Below are 18,704 nucleotides of genomic sequence, written 5' to 3' on the forward strand. Positions count from 1 at the left end.
TTTGTGTGTCATTTCCCATATTGTCATCAAGGGTGTTACACACACACACACACACACACACACACACACACACACACACACACACACACACACACTTCAACGAACGGACGGCATAGACGACGTTCTGAGGAAAAAGTGAAATCCGTGGATCCCAAAGCAAAGGAAGTACCTATTGTTTTTACAGGGTGGGGGGGGTAATTGCTCGTGGTGTAGGGAAAGTAAGGAGAAGGGGAGGGATTACTGAGGGAAATGGAAGGAAATGAGGAAGGTGAGGACTTGGCCCAGGCAGGCAGACGAAATCTAAACAAACGAGGGCCGGACCAATTTAGCGATGATGAAATGTCTAACAAAAATGTAAAGATTAGAAGTATAGATAAGAGCAATACAGTAGAAGATGATGAGAATATTTTCCAGGGATTTAAAAAGGGTGGGGGGGACACAACCCCCACCCCCCACCCCCCGACTGACAAGACTAGAAGAGAAGGTCGATAAGATGATCGAGGACTTGGAGCGTAGGTTCGGTCATGTTAACAACATTATACGGAGAGTTGAAAAATTGGAAGAACTAGAGAAGGCGAACAAAAACTTAACTAAGGAAATTGAAGAATTAAAAAAACAGTTAAAAGAAGTAAAAGATGAGAATAAAGTCTTAAAGGAGAATAATAAGGAGAACAAGGAGGGTTGGAAAAAAATTCAAGAAAATAGCAAAGTTGCATTCACTGACATAATCAGACAGCAAATGAATGAACAAACTGAAAACTCAGTTATTAAAGTGATGAGACAGAAGGAGAATATAGTAAGAGACTTAGCAGACAGAAAGAAATATATAATTATATTAGGAATGGAAGAGAAACATAACCCAGATAGAACCACAAGAATCAAAGAGGAAAATGAAAAAGTAAGAAATTTACTAGAATTAGTTCAGGAAGATGAACCAGAAATAATGAAACAAATCGAAGAGAAATTCAGGCTCGGGAAATATAGTACAGACAAGACCAGACCAATTAAGATTAAATTCAGGTCACAAACTACGGCTGAGAATATCTTATCCAAAACAGGGAAACTAGCAACAAGTGAACAATATAAAAAGGTATGGATGAAAAGGGAAATGAATAAAGAGGAAAGAGAGGAAGAAAAACAGAAAAGACTTGAAGCAAAGGGAAAAAACGAGATAAGAACGGAGTCAGAAAAAGAGAGATTCTATTGGAGAGTAGTGAATATGAAACTAAAGAAAGTCGACATACAAGAGAAAAACAAAAGGGAAACAGAGAACACAATGGAAGTGGCAGAAAACTAAGAGTGTCTTACACAAATATAGATGGATTAATAACAGGATTGAATGAGCTGAATGATTATTTGAAAGAAAAAGAACCAGACATAATGGGAATTGTAGAAACAAAATTAAAAGGTCCACTACCACCCAACAGTGTAGGACATGATGCATATAATTATTGGATTAGAAACAGAGTGAAAAAGGAAGGGGGTGGAGTTATGTTCCTGACTAAGAAGGATATAAACGTGAAGTGTGTCACATATGGAAAGAATACAGTAAAGATGATAATGATGGAAGTAGAAGACAGAGATAAGAAGAGCAGAAAGTTTGTGATAAATTATGTGCCCCCAAAAACAGCCTCATGGGAAGAGAGTGAACATAAAAGTATGTTAGAGGACACAAAGATAACATTAAACAAGATAATGGAAGAGGGAGGAAAAATAGTTATGATGGGCGACTTTAATTGCAAAGAAATCTGCTGGGAAGAAATAACAGTAAAGGGTGGAGACGGCTCATGGGGAAATGCTCTACTTGAGATGGTTACTGACCATACAATGACACAATGGATACAGGAGAACACTAGGTATAGAAATGAAGAGCCATCGAGACTAGACCTAGTAATTACATCCGAACCTAGAATAGTGGACAAAATTGAATATAAAACACCAATAAGTAAAAGTGACCACATATTGATTGAACTGGAACTTAATGAAGAAAAATATATCAAAAGAAATGAACAATATAGAAAAGGAAGAATGATGTATGAAAAAACAAACTTTGATAAAATAAGAGAATTCTTTCAAAAGGAAAACTTGGAAGAAATATACAAAGAAGAAACAACAGTAGAAGAGAAATGGAATATTTTGACAAACATTTACAAAAAAGGAGTGGAAAAGTATGTCCCAAGACAAAAACAAGAAAAAGAATATGTAAGATGCTGGTACAACAAAAGTTGTAGGGAGTTAAAAGACAAAAGAGACAAAGCCTGGACCAGATGGAAAAAAGACAGAAGACCTGAAAAATGGAAAATATATACCTGTTATAGAAATGAATATGTACAAATGTGCAGAGAGGAAAAGAGAAAATATGAAAAAGATATCATAGAAAAATGTAAAGATCAACCAAAACTATTCTACAGATTTGTAAACAATAAACTGAAAAACAAACAAGACTTGGAGAAATTAAGACAGGAGGGAGTTGAATACACTGAGGAAATGGAAATTGCGGAAATTATGAACAAACATTTTAAATCAGTGTTTACAAGGGAGAACATACAACCTGAAGAGAACGAATGGAAAGAGAAAGTCCCCCCTATGGAAGAAATAGAAGTAACAAAGAATGAAATATTAACACACTTGAGTAATCTTGATGTCAGAAAATCGCATGGACCAGATGAAATAGCAAACTGGATACTGAAAGAATGCAGGAATGAACTGGCAGACAAAATACATAGCATACTAAATAGTTCCTTGAAAGAAGGAAAAGTTCCAGAAGATTGGAAAAAAGCAAATATAGTACCTATATATAAAGGAGGAAATAAAGAACCTACCAACTATAGACCAGTCTCTCTAACAAGTACAATAGCAAAAATTTGTGAAAGAATTATCAAAAGTAGATGGGTAAAATATTTAGAAAAAAAAACAGTGTTAAATCCAAGACAATTTGGATTCAGACAAGGACGATCATGCGTCACCAGTTTAATATGTTTCTATTCAAGGCTAATAGATATAATACAAGAAAGAGATGGATGGGCGGACTGTGCATTTTTAGATCTAAAGAAAGCTTTTGACAAAGTACCACATAAGAAGTTGCTTAAGAAATTAGAAACTGAAGGAGGAATACAGGGCAAACTACTAAATTGGATGGAGGACTTTTTGCAAGAAAGAAAAATGAGAGTAGTGATAAGAAACCAGCACTCAAAATGGGATGAAGTAATAAGCGGTGTTCCGCAGGGAACAGTTCTGGCCCCAATAATGTTTGCTATATATATTAATGATATGGATGAAGGAATTGAAAGCTATATGAGCTTCTTTGCAGATGATGCAAAACTACTGAAAAGAGTGAAAACTGAAGAAGATTGTGAATCACTACAGAGAGATCTAAATAAAGTACAAGAATGGAGTAGGAAGTGGGAGATGGAGTTCAATACAAAAAAGTGTAGTATAATAGAGTTTGGAAAAAGCAAAAACAGAATAACAGGAGCATATAAATTGGGAGAAGAAGGAATTAAAAAAAAGTAGAAAATGAGAAGGACCTGGGAGTCATTGTTATGAATAATATGTCACCTGAGAAACATATAAATAAGATTTTTGGAGAAACTTATAATTTAATAAGAACAATCAAAGTTGCATTTACATACCTGGATGAAGAAATGGTGAAGAAAATCCTAATCACCCTGATAAGACCAAGATTGGAATATGCAGCAACGATATGGTCACCAAGTACAAAAAAATGTATAAAAAAAACTTGAAAGAATACAAAGAGCAATTACAAAATTGGCACCAACACTCTCAAAACTATCATATGAAGAGAGATTAGAAAAACTTGAACTACAGACACTAGAGCAAAGAAGAGAGAGAGGAGATTTGATAGCTATTTACAGAATCATGAAAGGCATAGAAATTACTGATAGAGAGAATCTGATAAAATGGGATGACAGAAATACAAGAGGACACGGAAAGAAAATAAAAAAAGACAGCTATAGAAGAGACTTGAAAAAGAACAGCTTTCCTCACAGAGTAATAGACAGTTGGAACAAGTTAGATGAGAAAGTGGTGTGTGCAAAAACAATACATGAATTTAAAAACAGTTTAGATAAAATGAGATATGAAGACGGGATCCCACGAGCATAGCTCCCCTTCCCGTAAAATACAACTAGGTAAATACAACTAGGTAAATACACCAATTTTCGTGGGCTGGGGTTGGGGGTGTAAGGTCACAGTATCACCCATAGATCGGTCACATACGAGCTCTGAGCTCTCATCTGGAGGGAAATAGATGTCGATCACAAGTCAGACACGTAAAGGCCCACATCACAAGATAGTTTAATTGATCACAAAGGTGTATTCATGTTAGATAACATGTCAGATAGTTCAATGGGACTAATGAAACTCCAGTATACATTAGCTTGTCTTCTATACATTAGTATAAGAATTGTCTTGGGTTGGCGGAAACACAAGCCTGAATCCTACGAAGGGTTTTGATATGGTTACATTACAGATTAATATAAGGTCCATCACTATTGATCCTTGACATAGCATTGCGTCAGCCAATGCTTACCTAGCACTTGGTCAGGTGATGCTTAGTCAGTGAGGCTGTTTGGGCATTGGAATGTCCTGTCTGAGTAAGAGGGGACTATGTGACATTCTCATGGGTTTTGTGACATGAATAACAGGGAAAATATAAGGAAACTGCTCCAGCAGCAAAGAAACACTGGACCACCTACGCCTAAAGACCGTTCGTGTAACTCTCCCGGATGAAGTCATCCCACAAGGTGATGCCTGCTGCCCAGTATCTCTCTCCGATTCCTTTTGGGAGGAAAAAAAATGACGTGGAAGGGGGCGCCCGGGTTTGAACCAGGGACCTCTCGATCTGCAGTCGAATGCTCTACCACTGAGCTACACCCCCTCACATCGGATCATCACAGCTGTGCAGACGATATCTGTACAAGACTATCCAATGTTGTGTACCACGTCATCAGGGGGAGTGGGCGTGGGGTGCCTGCGGTCTCCGCCAGTGCTCAGTGGAAAAGGCGTCGAGAGCGATTGTATGTGTACTCGAGTACTTGCACTAACCTTAAGTTAATACTCGTGGGGCCCCGTCAATATTTGACATGTTTGAATTACCCCTGTTATCATAGTAATGAAAGCAAGTATTAGCTTGTACCATCTCTTCACGTGTGTACGTGGTTCCTAAATGTATTTACTTAGCACAGGGATAGAGATATGCTCGTGGGGTCCTGTCTTTGCCGTACCTAGCTTTAATTTTGTTTACGGTTAGCTTGGGTTATATCTTGTAAGTTGTTCCTATTGTTGATACTTCTGTATGGGAAATCGTTCCTTGGCATCCTTCGGATTTTTGTTCCGTTGACATCATAACACCCCCCCCCCCCGTCCTAAAACCAAGAGTTTCTTCTGTCTAATTTGACCTCGAATGACCTAACTACCACAACCATAACTGTCACCTCTTTCTCGTCATTCTCTGACTGCAAGCCCAGTGTTTCTAATCCTTCTTGTTGCGGTTTGTCTGCAAGGCTGAGAACTATTTGGGTTACTCTTCTTTGTAATGTCTCAGCCTTGTTTATGTTCTTCGCGTTTTGCCACGGCAGTTTTTAAAAGATAAAGAGAGAGGGAGAGAGAGGGGGAAGGGGACACAAACAAACACAATGCCCCTGCAGACTCCGTCTTGGCTAGGCAATATTAGTTGGTTAGCGTTATTAGACGTAGATGTATTTGTGTGTCATTTCTCATACTGTCATCAAGGGCGTTACTTACACACACACACACACACACACACACACACACACACACACACACACACACACACACACACACACTCCAATTCTCGTGGGCTGGGGTTGGGGGTGTAAGGTGACAGTATCACCCATAGATAGGTCACATACGAGCTCTGAACTCTCATCTGGGAGGGAAATAGCTGTCGATCACGAGTCTGGCACTTGAACCAAGGCGCACTTCGCAAGAAAGTTAATTGATCAAAAAGGTGTATCCATGTTAGACAACATGTCAGATAGTTCAATGGGATTAATGAAACTCCAGTGTACATTAGCTTGTCTTTTATACATTAGTTTAAGAATTGTCTTGGGTTGGCGGAAACACAAGCCTGAATCCTACGAAGGGTTTTGATATAGTTACATTACAGATTGATATAAGGTCCATCACTATTGATCCTTGACACAGCATTGCTTCAGCCAATGCTTACCTAGCACTTGGTCAGGTGATGCTTAGTCAGTGAGGCTATTTGGGCATTGGAATGTCCTGTCTGAGTAAGAGGGGACTATATGACATTCTCATGGGTTTCGTGAGGTGAATAAAACGGAGAATATAAGGAAACTGCTCCAGCTGCAAAGAAACACTGAACCATCTACGCCTAAAGACTGTTCGTGTATCTCTCCCGGATGAAGTCATCCCACAAGGTGATGCCTGCTGCCCAGTATCTCTCTCCGATTCCTTATGGGGGAAAAAAAAAGGACATGGAAGGGGGCGCCCGGGTTTGAACCAGGGACCTCTCGATCTGCAGTCGAATGCTCTACCACTGAGCTACACCCCCTGACATTCAAGCAACACAGCTGTGCAGAGGATATCTGTACAAGACTATCCAATGTTGTGTACCACGTCATCAGGGGGAGTGGGCGTGGGGGGCCCACGGTCTCCGCCAGTGCTCAGTGGAAAGGGCGTCGCGAGCGATTCGTTGTGTATGTGTACTCGAGTACTTGCACTAACCTGAAGTTAATACTCGTGGCACCCCGTCAATACTTGACTTGTTTAAGTTACCTCCTGTTATCATAGTACTAAAAACAAGTATTAGCTTGCATCTCTTCACGTGTGTACGTGGTTCCTAAATGTATTTACTCAACACAGGAATGGAGATATGCTCGTGGGGTCCTGTCTTTGGCGTACCTTGCTTTAATTTTGTTTACAGTTTTAGCTTGGGTTATATCTTGTAAGTTGTTCCTATTTTTTATACTCTGTACGGGAAACAGTTTCTTGGCATCCTTCGGATTTTTGTTCCGTTGACATCATAACCTCCCCCCCCCCCCCGTCCTAAAACCAAGAGTTTCTTCTGTCTAATTTGACCTCGAATGACCTAACTACCACAACCATAACTGTCACCTCTTTCTCGTCATTCTCTGACTGCAAGCCCAGTGTTTCTAATCCTTCTTGTTGCGGTTTGTCTGCAAGGCTGGGAACTATTTGGGTCACTGTTCCTTATAGTCTCTCAGCCTTGTTTATGTTCTTCGCGTTTTGCCACGGCAGTTTTTAAAAGATAAAAAGAGAGAGAGAGAGGGGGGAGAGGGAGAGAGAGGGAGGGGACTCGAACAAACACAATGCCCCCGCAGACTCCACCCTGGCTAGGCAACATTAGTTGGTTAGCGTTATTAGACGTAGGTGTATTTGTGTATCATTTCCCATATTGTCATCAAGGGTGTTACTTACACACACACACACACACACACACACACACACACACACACACACACACACACACACACACACACACACACACACACACACACACACACACATACTCCAATTCTTGTGGGCTGGGGTTTGGGGTGTAAGGTCACAGTATCATCCATAGATCGGTCACATACGAGCTCTGAGCTCTCATCTGGGAGGGAAATAGCTGTCGATCACGAGTCTGACACGTGAACCAAGGCCCACTTCGCAAGAGAGTTTAATTGATCACAAAGGTGAATCCATGTTAGACAACATGTCAGATAGTTCAATGGGACCAATGAAACTCCAGTGTACAGCAGCTTGTCTTTTATACATTGATATAAGAATTGTCTTGGGTTTGCGGAAACACAAGCCTGAATCCTACGAAGGGTTTCGATATGGTTACATTACAGAGCAATATAAGGTCCATCACTATTGATCCTTGACAAAGCATTGCGTCAGCCAATGCTTACCTAGCACTTGGTCAGGTGATGCTTAGTCAGTGAGGCTGTTTGGGCATTGGAATGTCCTGTCTGAGTAAGAGGGGACTATGTGACATTCTCATGGGTTTTGTGACCTGAAAAAAGGGAAAATATAAGGAAACTGCTCCAGCAGCAAAGAAACACTGGACCACCTACGCCTAAAGACCGTTCGTGTAACTCTCCCGGATGAAGTCATCCCACAAGGTGATGCCTGCTGCCCAGTATCTCTCTCCGATTCCTTTTGGGAGGAAAAAAAATGACGTGGAAGGGGGCGCCCGGGTTTGAACCAGGGACCTCTCGATCTGCAGTCGAATGCTCTACCACTGAGCTACACCCCCTCACATCTGATCATCACAGCTGTGCAGACGATATCTGTACAAGACTATCCAATGTTGTGTACCACGTCATCAGGGGGAGTGGGCGTGGGGTGCCTGCGGTCTCCGCCAGTGCTCAGTGGAAAAGGCGTCGAGAGCGATTGTATGTGTACTCGAGTACTTGCACTAACCTTAAGTTAATACTCGTGGGGCCCCGTCAATATTTGACATGTTTGAATTACCCCTGTTATCATAGTAATGAAAGCAAGTATTAGCTTGTACCATCTCTTCACGTGTGTACGTGGTTCCTAAATGTATTTACTTAGCACAGGGATAGATATGCTCGTGGGGTCCTGTCTTTGCCGTACCTAGCTTTAATTTTGTTTACGGTTAGCTTGGGTTATATCTTGTAAGTTGTTCCTATTGTTGATACATCTGTATGGGAAATCGTTCCTTGGCATCCTTCGGATTTTTGTTCCGTTGACATCATAACACCCCCCCCCCCGTCCTAAAACCAAGAGTTTCTTCTGTCTAATTTGACCTCGAATGACCTAACTACCACAACCATAACTGTCACCTCTTTCTCGTCATTCTCTGACTGCAAGCCCAGTGTTTCTAATCCTTCTTGTTGCGGTTTGTCTTCAAGCTGGGAACTATTTAGGTTACTCTTCTTTGTAGTGTCTCAACCTTGTTTATGTTCTTCGCGTTTTGCCACAGCAGTTTTTAAAAGAGAGAGAGAGAGGGCGGGGGGAGGAAGGGGACACGAACAAACACAATGCCCCCGCAGACTCCGTTCTGGCTAGGCAATATTAGTTGGTTTGCGTTATTAGACGTAGGTGTACTTGTGTGTCATTTCCCGTATTGTCATCAAGGGTATTACTTACACACACACACACACACACACACACACTCCAATTCTCGTGGGCTGGGGTTGGGGGTGTAAGGTCACAGTATCACCCATAGATCGGTCACATACGAGCTCTGAGCTCTCATCTGGGAGGGAAATAGCTGTCGATCACGAGTCTGACACGTGAACTAAGGCCCACTTTGCAAGAAAGATTAATTGATCAAAAAGGTGTATCAATGTTAGACAACATGTCAGATAGTTCAATGGGATTAATGAAACTCCAATGTACATTAGCTTGCCTTTTATACATTAGTTTAAGAATTGTCTTGGGTTGGCGGAAACACAAGCCTGAATCCTACGAAGGGTTTCGATATGGTTACATTAAAGAGCAATATAAGGTCCATCACTATTGATCCTTGACACAGCATTGCGTCAGCCAATGCTTACCTAGCACTTAGTCAGGTGATGCTTAGTCAGTGAGGCTCTTTGGACATTGGAATGTCCTGTCTGAGTAAGAGGGGACTATATGACATTCTCATGGGTTTCGTGACATGAATAACAGGGAAAATATAAGGAAACTGCTCCAGCAGGAAAGAAAGACTGGACCATCTACGCCTAAAGACTCTTCGTGTAACTCTCCCGGATGAAGTCATCCCACAAGGTGATGCCTGCTGCCCAGTATTTCAGATTCCTTTTGGGGGGGAAAAATGACATGGAAGGGGGCGCCCGGGTTTGAACCAGGGACCTCTCGATCTGCAGTCGAATGCTCTACCACTGAGCTACACCCCCTGACATTTATGGAAAACAGTTGTGCAGAGGATATGTGTACAAGACTATCCAATGTTGTGTACCACGTCATCAGGGGGAGTGGGCGTGGGGTGCCCGCAGTCTCCGCCAGTGCTCAGTGGAAAGGGCGTCGCGAGCGATTCATTGTGTATGTGTACTCGAGTACTTGCACTAACCTTAAGTTAATACTCGTGGGGCACCGTCAATACTTGACATGTTTAAGTTACCCCCTGTTATCCTAGTAATGAAAGCAAGTATTAGCTTGTACCATCTGTTCTCGTGTGTACGTGGTTCCTAAATGTATTTACTTAACACAGGAATGGAGATATGCTCGTGGGGTCCTGTCTTTGCCGTACCTAGCTTTAATTTTGTTTACGGTTTTATCTAGGGTTATATCTTGTAAGTTGTTCCTATTGTTGATACATCTGTACGGGGAACCGTTTCTTGGCATCCTTCGGATTTTTTATTTCGATTTGTTCCGTTGACATCATAACAACTCCCCCCCCCCGTCCTAAAACAAAGAGTTTCTTCTGTCTAAGTTGACCTCGAATGACCTAACCACCACGACCATTACTGTCCCCTCTTTCTCGTCTTTCTCTGACTACAAGTCCAGGGCTTGTAATTCTTCATGTTGAGGTTCGTCTGCAAGGCTGGGAACTATTTGGGTTACTCTCCTTTGTAGTGTCTCAACCTTGTTTATGTTCTTCGCGTTTTGCCACGGCAGTTTTTAAAAGAGAGAGAGAGAGGGGGGGGGGAAGGGGACTCGAACAAACACCATGCCCCCCGCAGACTCCGTCCTGGCTAGGCAACAATAGTTTGTTAGCGTTACTAGACGTAGGTGTATTTGTGTGTCATTTCCCATATTGTCATCAAGGGTGCTACTTACACACACACACACACACACACACACACACACACACACACACACACACACACACACACTTACACACACACACACACACACACCAATTCTCGTGGGCGGGTGTGTGTGCGTGTAAGGTCACAGCATCACCCATAGACCGGTCATATATGAACTGTGAGCTCTCATCCGGGAGGGTACTAGCTGTCGATCACGAATCCGACACGAGATCCAAGACCATGGTGAATCTCACAGACACACACACACCCAATATCCCTTTCTGGTTCCTGTGAGGTCTGATCGATCTGCAGTCAAATGCTCTATCAGTGAATTATAAACCCGGTACACTACATCGGCACAGCTGTGGAAATAATTACAAGACTGTCCACCATGAGGTGTGACGTCATCTGGAGGAAGGGGTCATTTCAATTTAGTGCACTGCCAATATTCCGCGCGCTATTTGGTAATGTGCGTGTGTATTTGTGCTTATGCTCGTTGTACCCCGTCTCTATTCTGATTAAAGTTCCGTCTGTTATGATTATGAGAGCAGCTAATAGGTTTTACTACTTCTGGTGTTTGTGTGTGTGTGATTCACCATTGGCTTGGATCACGTGTTGGACTCGTGATCGCCAGCTATTACCCTCCCGGAAGAGAGCTCAGAGCTCATATATGATCGATCTTTGAGTAATGCTGTGACCTTACACGCATACACGCACACCCAACGCCCCACCCACGAGAGTTGGAGTAACGACCCGCAGCGCAGCGATACTGAAATAATTTCAGCCCTTGGCGGGATTCGAACCTGGACCGCGGTAGTAGCAGCCGGGAACTCTACCATTATGAGAGCAGAGCTAATAGGTTTTACTACTTCTGGTGTGTGTGTGTGTGTGTGTGTGTGTGTGTGTGTGTGTGTGTGTGATTCACCTTGGTCTTGGATCACGTGTTGGACTCGTGATCGATAGCTATCCCCCCCCTGAAGAGAGCTCAGAGCTCATGTATGACCGATCTATGAATAATACTGACCTTACACGCACACACATCCCAACTCCCCGCCCACGAGAGTTGGAGTAACGACTAGCAGCGCAGCGATACTGAAATTATTTCAGCCCTGGGCGGGATTCGAACCTGGACCGCCGTAGTGGCGGCAGGGAACTGTACCACTGTTCCGTCAAGTCGTGTGTGTGTGTGTGTGTGTGTGTGTGTGTGTGTGTGTGTGTGTGAGGTTTATTATGTTCTGTGAGTTTTTTAAGTCCTCGTGTCTATGTCTGGTCGGAATTTCCTGTTGGAGGACAACCTTCACACACAAGGAGGAGCGTCAAGGAAGGTCGTCAGTACTCGAAGTTTCTCGTTACTCGTCCCGGATTTTCCCCTCTCCGTGGCCTTTTTCCGGGTGGAATTCCCCCGCACCGCCTCAATATTTTTATTTGTTTATTTATAAAGTTACGTATTTGTTTATTCATTAATTCATTTATTCATTTATTTATCTTTTTATTTCTGCTCCCTGCACCGCTTCAGCATTTTTATTATCTTTTTTTTTTACAGTTGTGTATTTGTTTATTCGTTAATTTATTCATTTGTATATTTATTTTTGTTTGTTTGTTCGTTTATTAATATAAAAAAGCTACCAGGTATTTATAGAAACGATTCCAGGAAAAAAAAGTCAGGAGAATAAGTCCTAATTTAGACCAACATGACCTAATTTAAACTTTTCCCTAGCCATATTTATAACGCAAATGTGACTTATTTTTCTCTCTCGCGGACGGAAATAGGCCTGAGCTAACAAACCAATCCAACTTTTATTTCAGGAGAGATTTGTACAAAGGCCTAACGATCGTTCTTTGAACCTGTGGCTGTCTGTGTTTCCAGCGAATGAAGTTGAAGGCAACAATTATTATTTTCATTCGTTTAAACACATTCTGTCTACCTGAAAACTTCACCACAGGGGGCGCCCGGGTTTGAACCGGGGACCTCTCGATCTGCAGTCGAATGCTCTACCACTGAGCTACACCCCCAGGCCGCAAACTTAGTGATAACCGGACGAATGAATGTTACAGCTCCACTCTCGTGTGACGTCATCAGTGGGAGTGTGACGTCATGTCGTCCCGTGCGTGTGTGGTTCTGTCTATAATGCTGCTCACTCAGATATCCTCCTCCTAACCTCCCCTCTCCTCACTCCCTCCCTCCTCCCTCCCTCCCTCCCTCCTCCCTCACTCCCTCTCTCCTCTCCTCACTCCCTCCTTCCCTCACTCCCTCACTCCTTTCTCCTCAATCGCTTCTTCCCTCCTCACCTGCCTGCAGTCGTGTAATTACGAGATTAATCGGATCTACCACCCGACCTACATCCGATGAAGACATCGAAGTCCCCGATTTCGGAAGAAGAGGAGGAGGAGGAGGAGGATTCCTCCTCGGAGGATAAAGACGAGACGTCTTCCGCAGCAGGAGCCGAATCAGTGGAAGAATCGTTTCCGATTAATTATCAGGATTTTTATCTGATCTTGATCCGTCGTTGGGGTTGATGATGTGAATTGATGAAGACGACGACCTTCCCCTTCTTTCCCTTTTTATTTATCATTATAGTTTTTCCGCATCCGACCTAGTTATGGACCAAAAGGTCTCCTGTCGGCATGCTCCGCCTTTGTAATCCTTTGTAATGATTCCTGTTCCTCCTCTTCGTCCGATACATTACGGAAACTTGTGGAGATAATTCTGAAAAATTCGTTCAGACTGCGACGCGCTTTATATAATTTGGGTCGCATGAAGAATTGTCACCCCAGACATCGACAGGGTGACAATTCTTCAAGTGGGCTATCCTAGGGTGACAATTCCTCATGTGGGCTCTCCTAGGGTGACAATTCTTCATGTGGACTATCCTAGGGTGACAATTCTGCATATGGGCCATCCTAAGGTGACAATTCTTCATGTGGGCTATCCTAAGGTGACAATTCCTCATGTGGGCTATCGTAGGGGGACAATTCTTAATGTGGTCCATCTTGGGCTTACGATTCTTCGGTTGTATATGTTGATGACAATAAGCATAACACCCATTCAACCTAACTTAACCTAATTTTTATTATCTTTATTCCATTGTTGATATTCGGCGTACTAGGGTGACAATTCTTCAGGTGGGATCTCATGGGGTGACAATCCTTCATGTAGGCTATCCTAGGGTGACAATTCTTCATGTGGTCCATCCTGAGTTTACGATTCTTCGGTTGTATAAGTTGATGACAATAAGCATAACACCCATTCAACCTAACCTAACCTAACCTAACCTAATCTTTATTCCACTGTTGATATTCGGCATACTGGAGTGACAATTCTTCAGGTGGGATCTCATGGGGTGACGATTTTTCATGTGAGCGTTCTGGGGTGACAATTCTTCATGTGACCCTATATTTTGTTGCGGCCGATTACAGGGCTCAAATGAAGTAAGGGCAACCTCAGAAAGAGGTGCCTATATTATAACCGAGGTATCTTTAGAGTTTGGAGACAGAAAGAGAGAAGACGCTCTGCATTGCACTAAACCTCAGGTCTTGTCAATTTCCCCAATAATAACAATAATAGGTGTGATAATAATAATGATAATAATAGTAATAATAATAATAATAATACTGCTGGACAAAGGCCTCCTTCATAGCATTCTATGATTCACACGACCGTGCCAACCTCTGCCACGTCACTCCTGCAAACTTCTCGATCTCATTCTGCCAGCAATAATCTACGGGGTTGAGACTTGGAAACTAACGAAGGCGATGGAGACAAAGCTAAGGACTGCACGGAGGAGAATGGAGAGATCAATGATAGGAATAACACTGAGAGACCGAAAGAGAACAAGTTGGGTGAGAGAGCAGACTAGAGTGAAAGATATTGTGGAGGCGGTAAAAGAGAGGAAGTGGAATTGGGCAGGTAAGTTAGTTCGAAGGACTGATGAGCAATGGAGCAAGTGTGTTACTGATTGGACGCCGCGAGATAGGAAGCGTGGAAGAGGGAGCCCAGACAGAATTGGTTCATCTCGCACCTCTCCCTGGCTCACGACCCGAGAAAGGAGACAGAGATATCCCTAGTGTAGGCCTTATGGTCTCTTGCGGTCTCCTTCATTCTTATGTTCTTTCAAGTGCGACTTGGCGCAGGAGGAACCTTCGGAAGACCTCGTCACCACGCTGATGAAGTTGATCCCGATCTTCGGGATTTGCACGATATGATCTTCCACGTGACGTCAGAGCGGTTTTGTTGAGCTTAAGGCTTAACCTCTCCCCAACCCCCCCAGCCTCCGACTGAGGGGGATTCATTCCAGCTCGGTTAACCCCCAATCCCTACCCCGAACCATGGTTAACTTACTACATGTTCTGGTTGACGTCAGGCGATTTCATTCAACTTGGCAGGACAACGTCTTTGAATATTGGCTACGGTCGTGGAGAAGGAAGGAAAGGGTGAGGAGGAGGAGGAAGAGGAAACGGTGAGGAGGAGGAGGAGGAAGAGGAAACGGTGAGGAGGAGGAGAAGGGAGAGAAAAGGGTGAGGAGGAGGAAAGGGAAAGAGTGAAGAGGAGGAGGAGGAAGAGGAAAGGATGAGGAGGAGGAGGAGGTGGAAAAGGAAAGGGTGAGGAGGAGGAGGAGGAAATTAATTAAGGGAAGGAGAGAGAAGAGAGAGAGAGAGAGAGAGAGAGAGAGCAGGTGGAGGAAGAAGGAAGGAGGAAATGAAGGGGAGGAAGAGAAAAAGAAAAGGAGGAAGAGGAAGAGGATAGGGGGATGGAGGAGGGGAGAAAGAAGAAGAAAAGGGGAAATGAGGAGGAAAAGGAGGACGAGGGGAAAGAGGAAAAGGTAAAGGAGGAGGAGGAAAGGGAAATGGAGGAATAGGAAAAGGGGTGAAAAAAGGGTAAAGAGGAAAGGGGGAAGGAGGAAGGGAAGGAAAAGGTACAGGAGGAAGAGAAAGTGTAGGCAGAGGAAGGAGGAGAATGAAGAAAAATAAAAAAGGGGAGGAGGAGGAGTGAGAGGAAGGGAAGGAAAAAGGAAAGGAGGAGGAAGAGGAAAAGGTAAAAGGAAGAGAAGGTGGAGGCAGAGGAAGGAAAAAAAAAGGATAAAAGGAGGAGGAGGAGGAGCAGAAGGAGGAGGAGGAGGAGGAGGAGCAGAAGGAAGAGGAACAGAAGGAGGAGGAGAAGCAGAAGGAGGAGGAGGAGGAGGTGCAGGTGCGTATGGGCCCCCGGAGCACGATGAAGCTCCGTTTTTTTGCCCCGAGGGTCCACTCGAGCCAAGCTGATGTCTGTGTGACCCTAAGACCGTTCAGGTGAAATCAGGGGAGGTTGGAAGGGGGGGGGAGCGATGTTCAGGCTTTGTAGGAGTAAGACTCCCTCTCCCTCTCTCACCCTCCACCTTCTTTATTGCAAAGGTGACGTCATGGATACTTTCTTCGTTTTTTCTCTTGTTTGTCCATAACTTCGTTTTTTCTCTTGTTTGTCCATACGAACACTACTTGTTTTTGTGTTTTTCATTACTAATACACTAACCCAGCTCTTCCTCACTCCTTTGGGAAAATGTCACATCAGGGGGCGCCCGGGTTTGAACCGGGGACCTCTCGATCTGCAGTCGAATGCTCTACCACTGAGCTACACCCCCGTTGTACAAGGAGAGCCCTGGCTGTGGACAATATTATCAGCCTGTCCCGATGCACCGTGCTTCTGTGACGTCATGTCGTGTGTGAATATTGAACATGTATTTCGTTGCTGCAAATTCAGTATATTCTTATATGCAGTTCTTCCCGTATGATTAAAATTGTATTTTATAAACAAAATTATAATACTACGAGAGCGTTGAGAAAACAAATATTGTATATTTGTGGTAAGTTTTGGGTCAGTAGCATATGTCCACAGTAGCACACGGTCATTATCATCATTATTATTGTTGTTATTATTATTATTTATTATTATTATTAGTATTATTATTAGTATTATTATTAAGAAGCTCTTCTAACCTATCGGTGATGGTGCATTATTTTTTCTATAGTTCTCTTGGTATAAATCTTCTCAATGCTAAGGCTACCACATTATTACGGTCAACATTATTCCCGATATTACGGTGTGGAGGACTGTACCAACCCAAGGATTTGAAACTGAAACAAGTTGCTTGGACTAGTTATTTGTTACCAACAGATGCTAGGAAACAAATTATTATTATTATTATTATTATTATTATTATTATTATTATCATTATTATCATCAATATAATTATTATTATTATTATTATTATTATTATTATTTTTTTTTTTTTTTTTTTTTTTTTTTTTTTTTTTTATCCATGTATGTATGTAGTGGTGGGAAGGTTAAATTAATCTAACTTTAACTTATCAAAAGTCGTGATGAACTGTTCAAATAACGAATACGTTGTTCATCAATTGGAAGATACAAGAACGTAAGAATGAAGAAGGCTGCAAGAGACCATAAGGCCTACACTAGGCAGTTCCATGTCCATCACCACCTATCATTCCCATCCATAAAGTTGTCTAACCGTTTCTTAAAACAACCTATATTTTCAGCGTTGACCACTCAATTAGTATACCAGTTCATGCATATTTCCTTCTTAAATCTAAATTTGTCCAATTTAAACCCATTACTGCGATTCCTGCCCTGTTGTCTTAATATGATGACCTTGGCTGCATCACCCTTGTTGAAAGATCTTAAAAGATACATATAAGGACACAGTCAAATCTTCGCTCATAAATAATTGTCATAAATGTGGTGAATGTTATATTTGAACCGTCCTTTGTAAACATTGGAATATATTATGGAAGAGAAAGATATATATAAGGACGAAGTCTATCAAGGTACTTTTTAAAACTTACTTTGACATAGTGCTTCTCCTGAATTGCTGTAATATATGTTAGACGAACACATAGAAACTAGAATGTATAAAGCAAACATGTGTTGAGTTGTGGTACAAGTCAAGATATTTTTTTTCAATGATCACTGCACACACCCATTCCACTCCCACCCGTTCCACTCCCACCCATTCCACTCCCACCCATTCCACTCCCACCCATTCCTCTCTCACCCGTTCCACTCCCACCCATTCCACTCCCACCCATTCCTCTCTCACCCGTTCCACTCCCACCCGTTCCACTCCCACCCATTCCACTCCCACCCATTCTACTTCCACCCATTCTACTCCCACCTATTCCACTCCCACCTATTCCACTACCACCTATTCCACTCCCACCCATTTCACTCCCACCCATTCCACTCCCACCCATTCTACTCCCACCCGTTCCACTCCCATCCATTCCACTCCCACCCATTCTATTCCCACCCATTCCACTCCCTCCCGTTCCACTCCCACCCATTCCACTCCCACTCATTCCACTCCCACCCATTCCACTCCCACCCGTTCCACTCCCACCCATTTCACTCCCACCCGTTCGACCCCCACCCATTCCACTCCCACCCATTCTACTCCCACCCGTTCCACTCCCACTCATTCTACTCCCACCCATTCCACTCCCTCCCGTTCCACTCCCACCCATTCCACTCCCACCCATTCCACTCCCACCCATTCCACTCCCACCCGTTCCACTCCCACCCATCCCACTCCCAGGAATATACAAACTGGAAAAACTAGGTAGATATATCGTCAGTGAAAATGTTGATAAGGTCGAGTAATTTCAGTCTAGGTCGTGCTTGGCCTGTGCGAGGTCAGGTCGGGTCAGATCAGTGTAGGTCATGTCAGGAACCACTCTCCCTCATCCCATTTCCTTCTTACCGTTGCTGGGTGTGAGCGAATCTTTCCGAATTTGTTCACTGCCCTCTGTGTCGTTAAAGATGCCCTTCCGGACGAAAACTTTTGATTTTCGTTTTTCCCCACTGGAGAACTGTAGACGTCTGAATCACGCCCTCTTGTGCTTTTTGTTACGTGTGTGTGTGTGATTCTCCACGGTCTTGGATCACGTGTTGGACTCGTGATCGACAGCTATTTCCCTCCC

General features: G+C 43.1%; 1 protein-coding gene and 6 non-coding genes across 8 annotated transcripts in view; 1 reads left to right on the forward strand and 6 right to left on the reverse strand.

Annotated features, from left to right (window-relative positions):
• Positions 1-18,704, forward strand: part of LOC143039582 (uncharacterized) — a 226,656-nt gene that overhangs the window by 164,607 nt on the left and 43,345 nt on the right. The gene's annotated exons all lie outside the window — the stretch shown is intronic.
• On the reverse strand, positions 4,829-4,900 carry TRNAC-GCA (transfer RNA cysteine (anticodon GCA)). Its single transcript has one exon. It is a non-coding gene; the product is annotated as a tRNA-Cys (tRNA).
• On the reverse strand, positions 6,488-6,559 carry TRNAC-GCA (transfer RNA cysteine (anticodon GCA)). Its single transcript has one exon. It is a non-coding gene; the product is annotated as a tRNA-Cys (tRNA).
• Positions 8,198-8,269, reverse strand: TRNAC-GCA (transfer RNA cysteine (anticodon GCA)). The gene has a single exon. It is a non-coding gene; the product is annotated as a tRNA-Cys (tRNA).
• Positions 9,810-9,881, reverse strand: TRNAC-GCA (transfer RNA cysteine (anticodon GCA)). The gene has a single exon. It is a non-coding gene; the product is annotated as a tRNA-Cys (tRNA).
• Positions 12,678-12,749, reverse strand: TRNAC-GCA (transfer RNA cysteine (anticodon GCA)). The gene has a single exon. It is a non-coding gene; the product is annotated as a tRNA-Cys (tRNA).
• Positions 16,277-16,348, reverse strand: TRNAC-GCA (transfer RNA cysteine (anticodon GCA)). The gene has a single exon. It is a non-coding gene; the product is annotated as a tRNA-Cys (tRNA).

The sequence above is a fragment of the Oratosquilla oratoria genome, chromosome 26, assembly GCF_046742065.1.
Source record: "Oratosquilla oratoria isolate Oo_2021 chromosome 26, ASM4674206v1, whole genome shotgun sequence".
In the NCBI taxonomy this organism is placed as follows: domain Eukaryota; kingdom Metazoa; phylum Arthropoda; class Malacostraca; order Stomatopoda; family Squillidae; genus Oratosquilla; species Oratosquilla oratoria.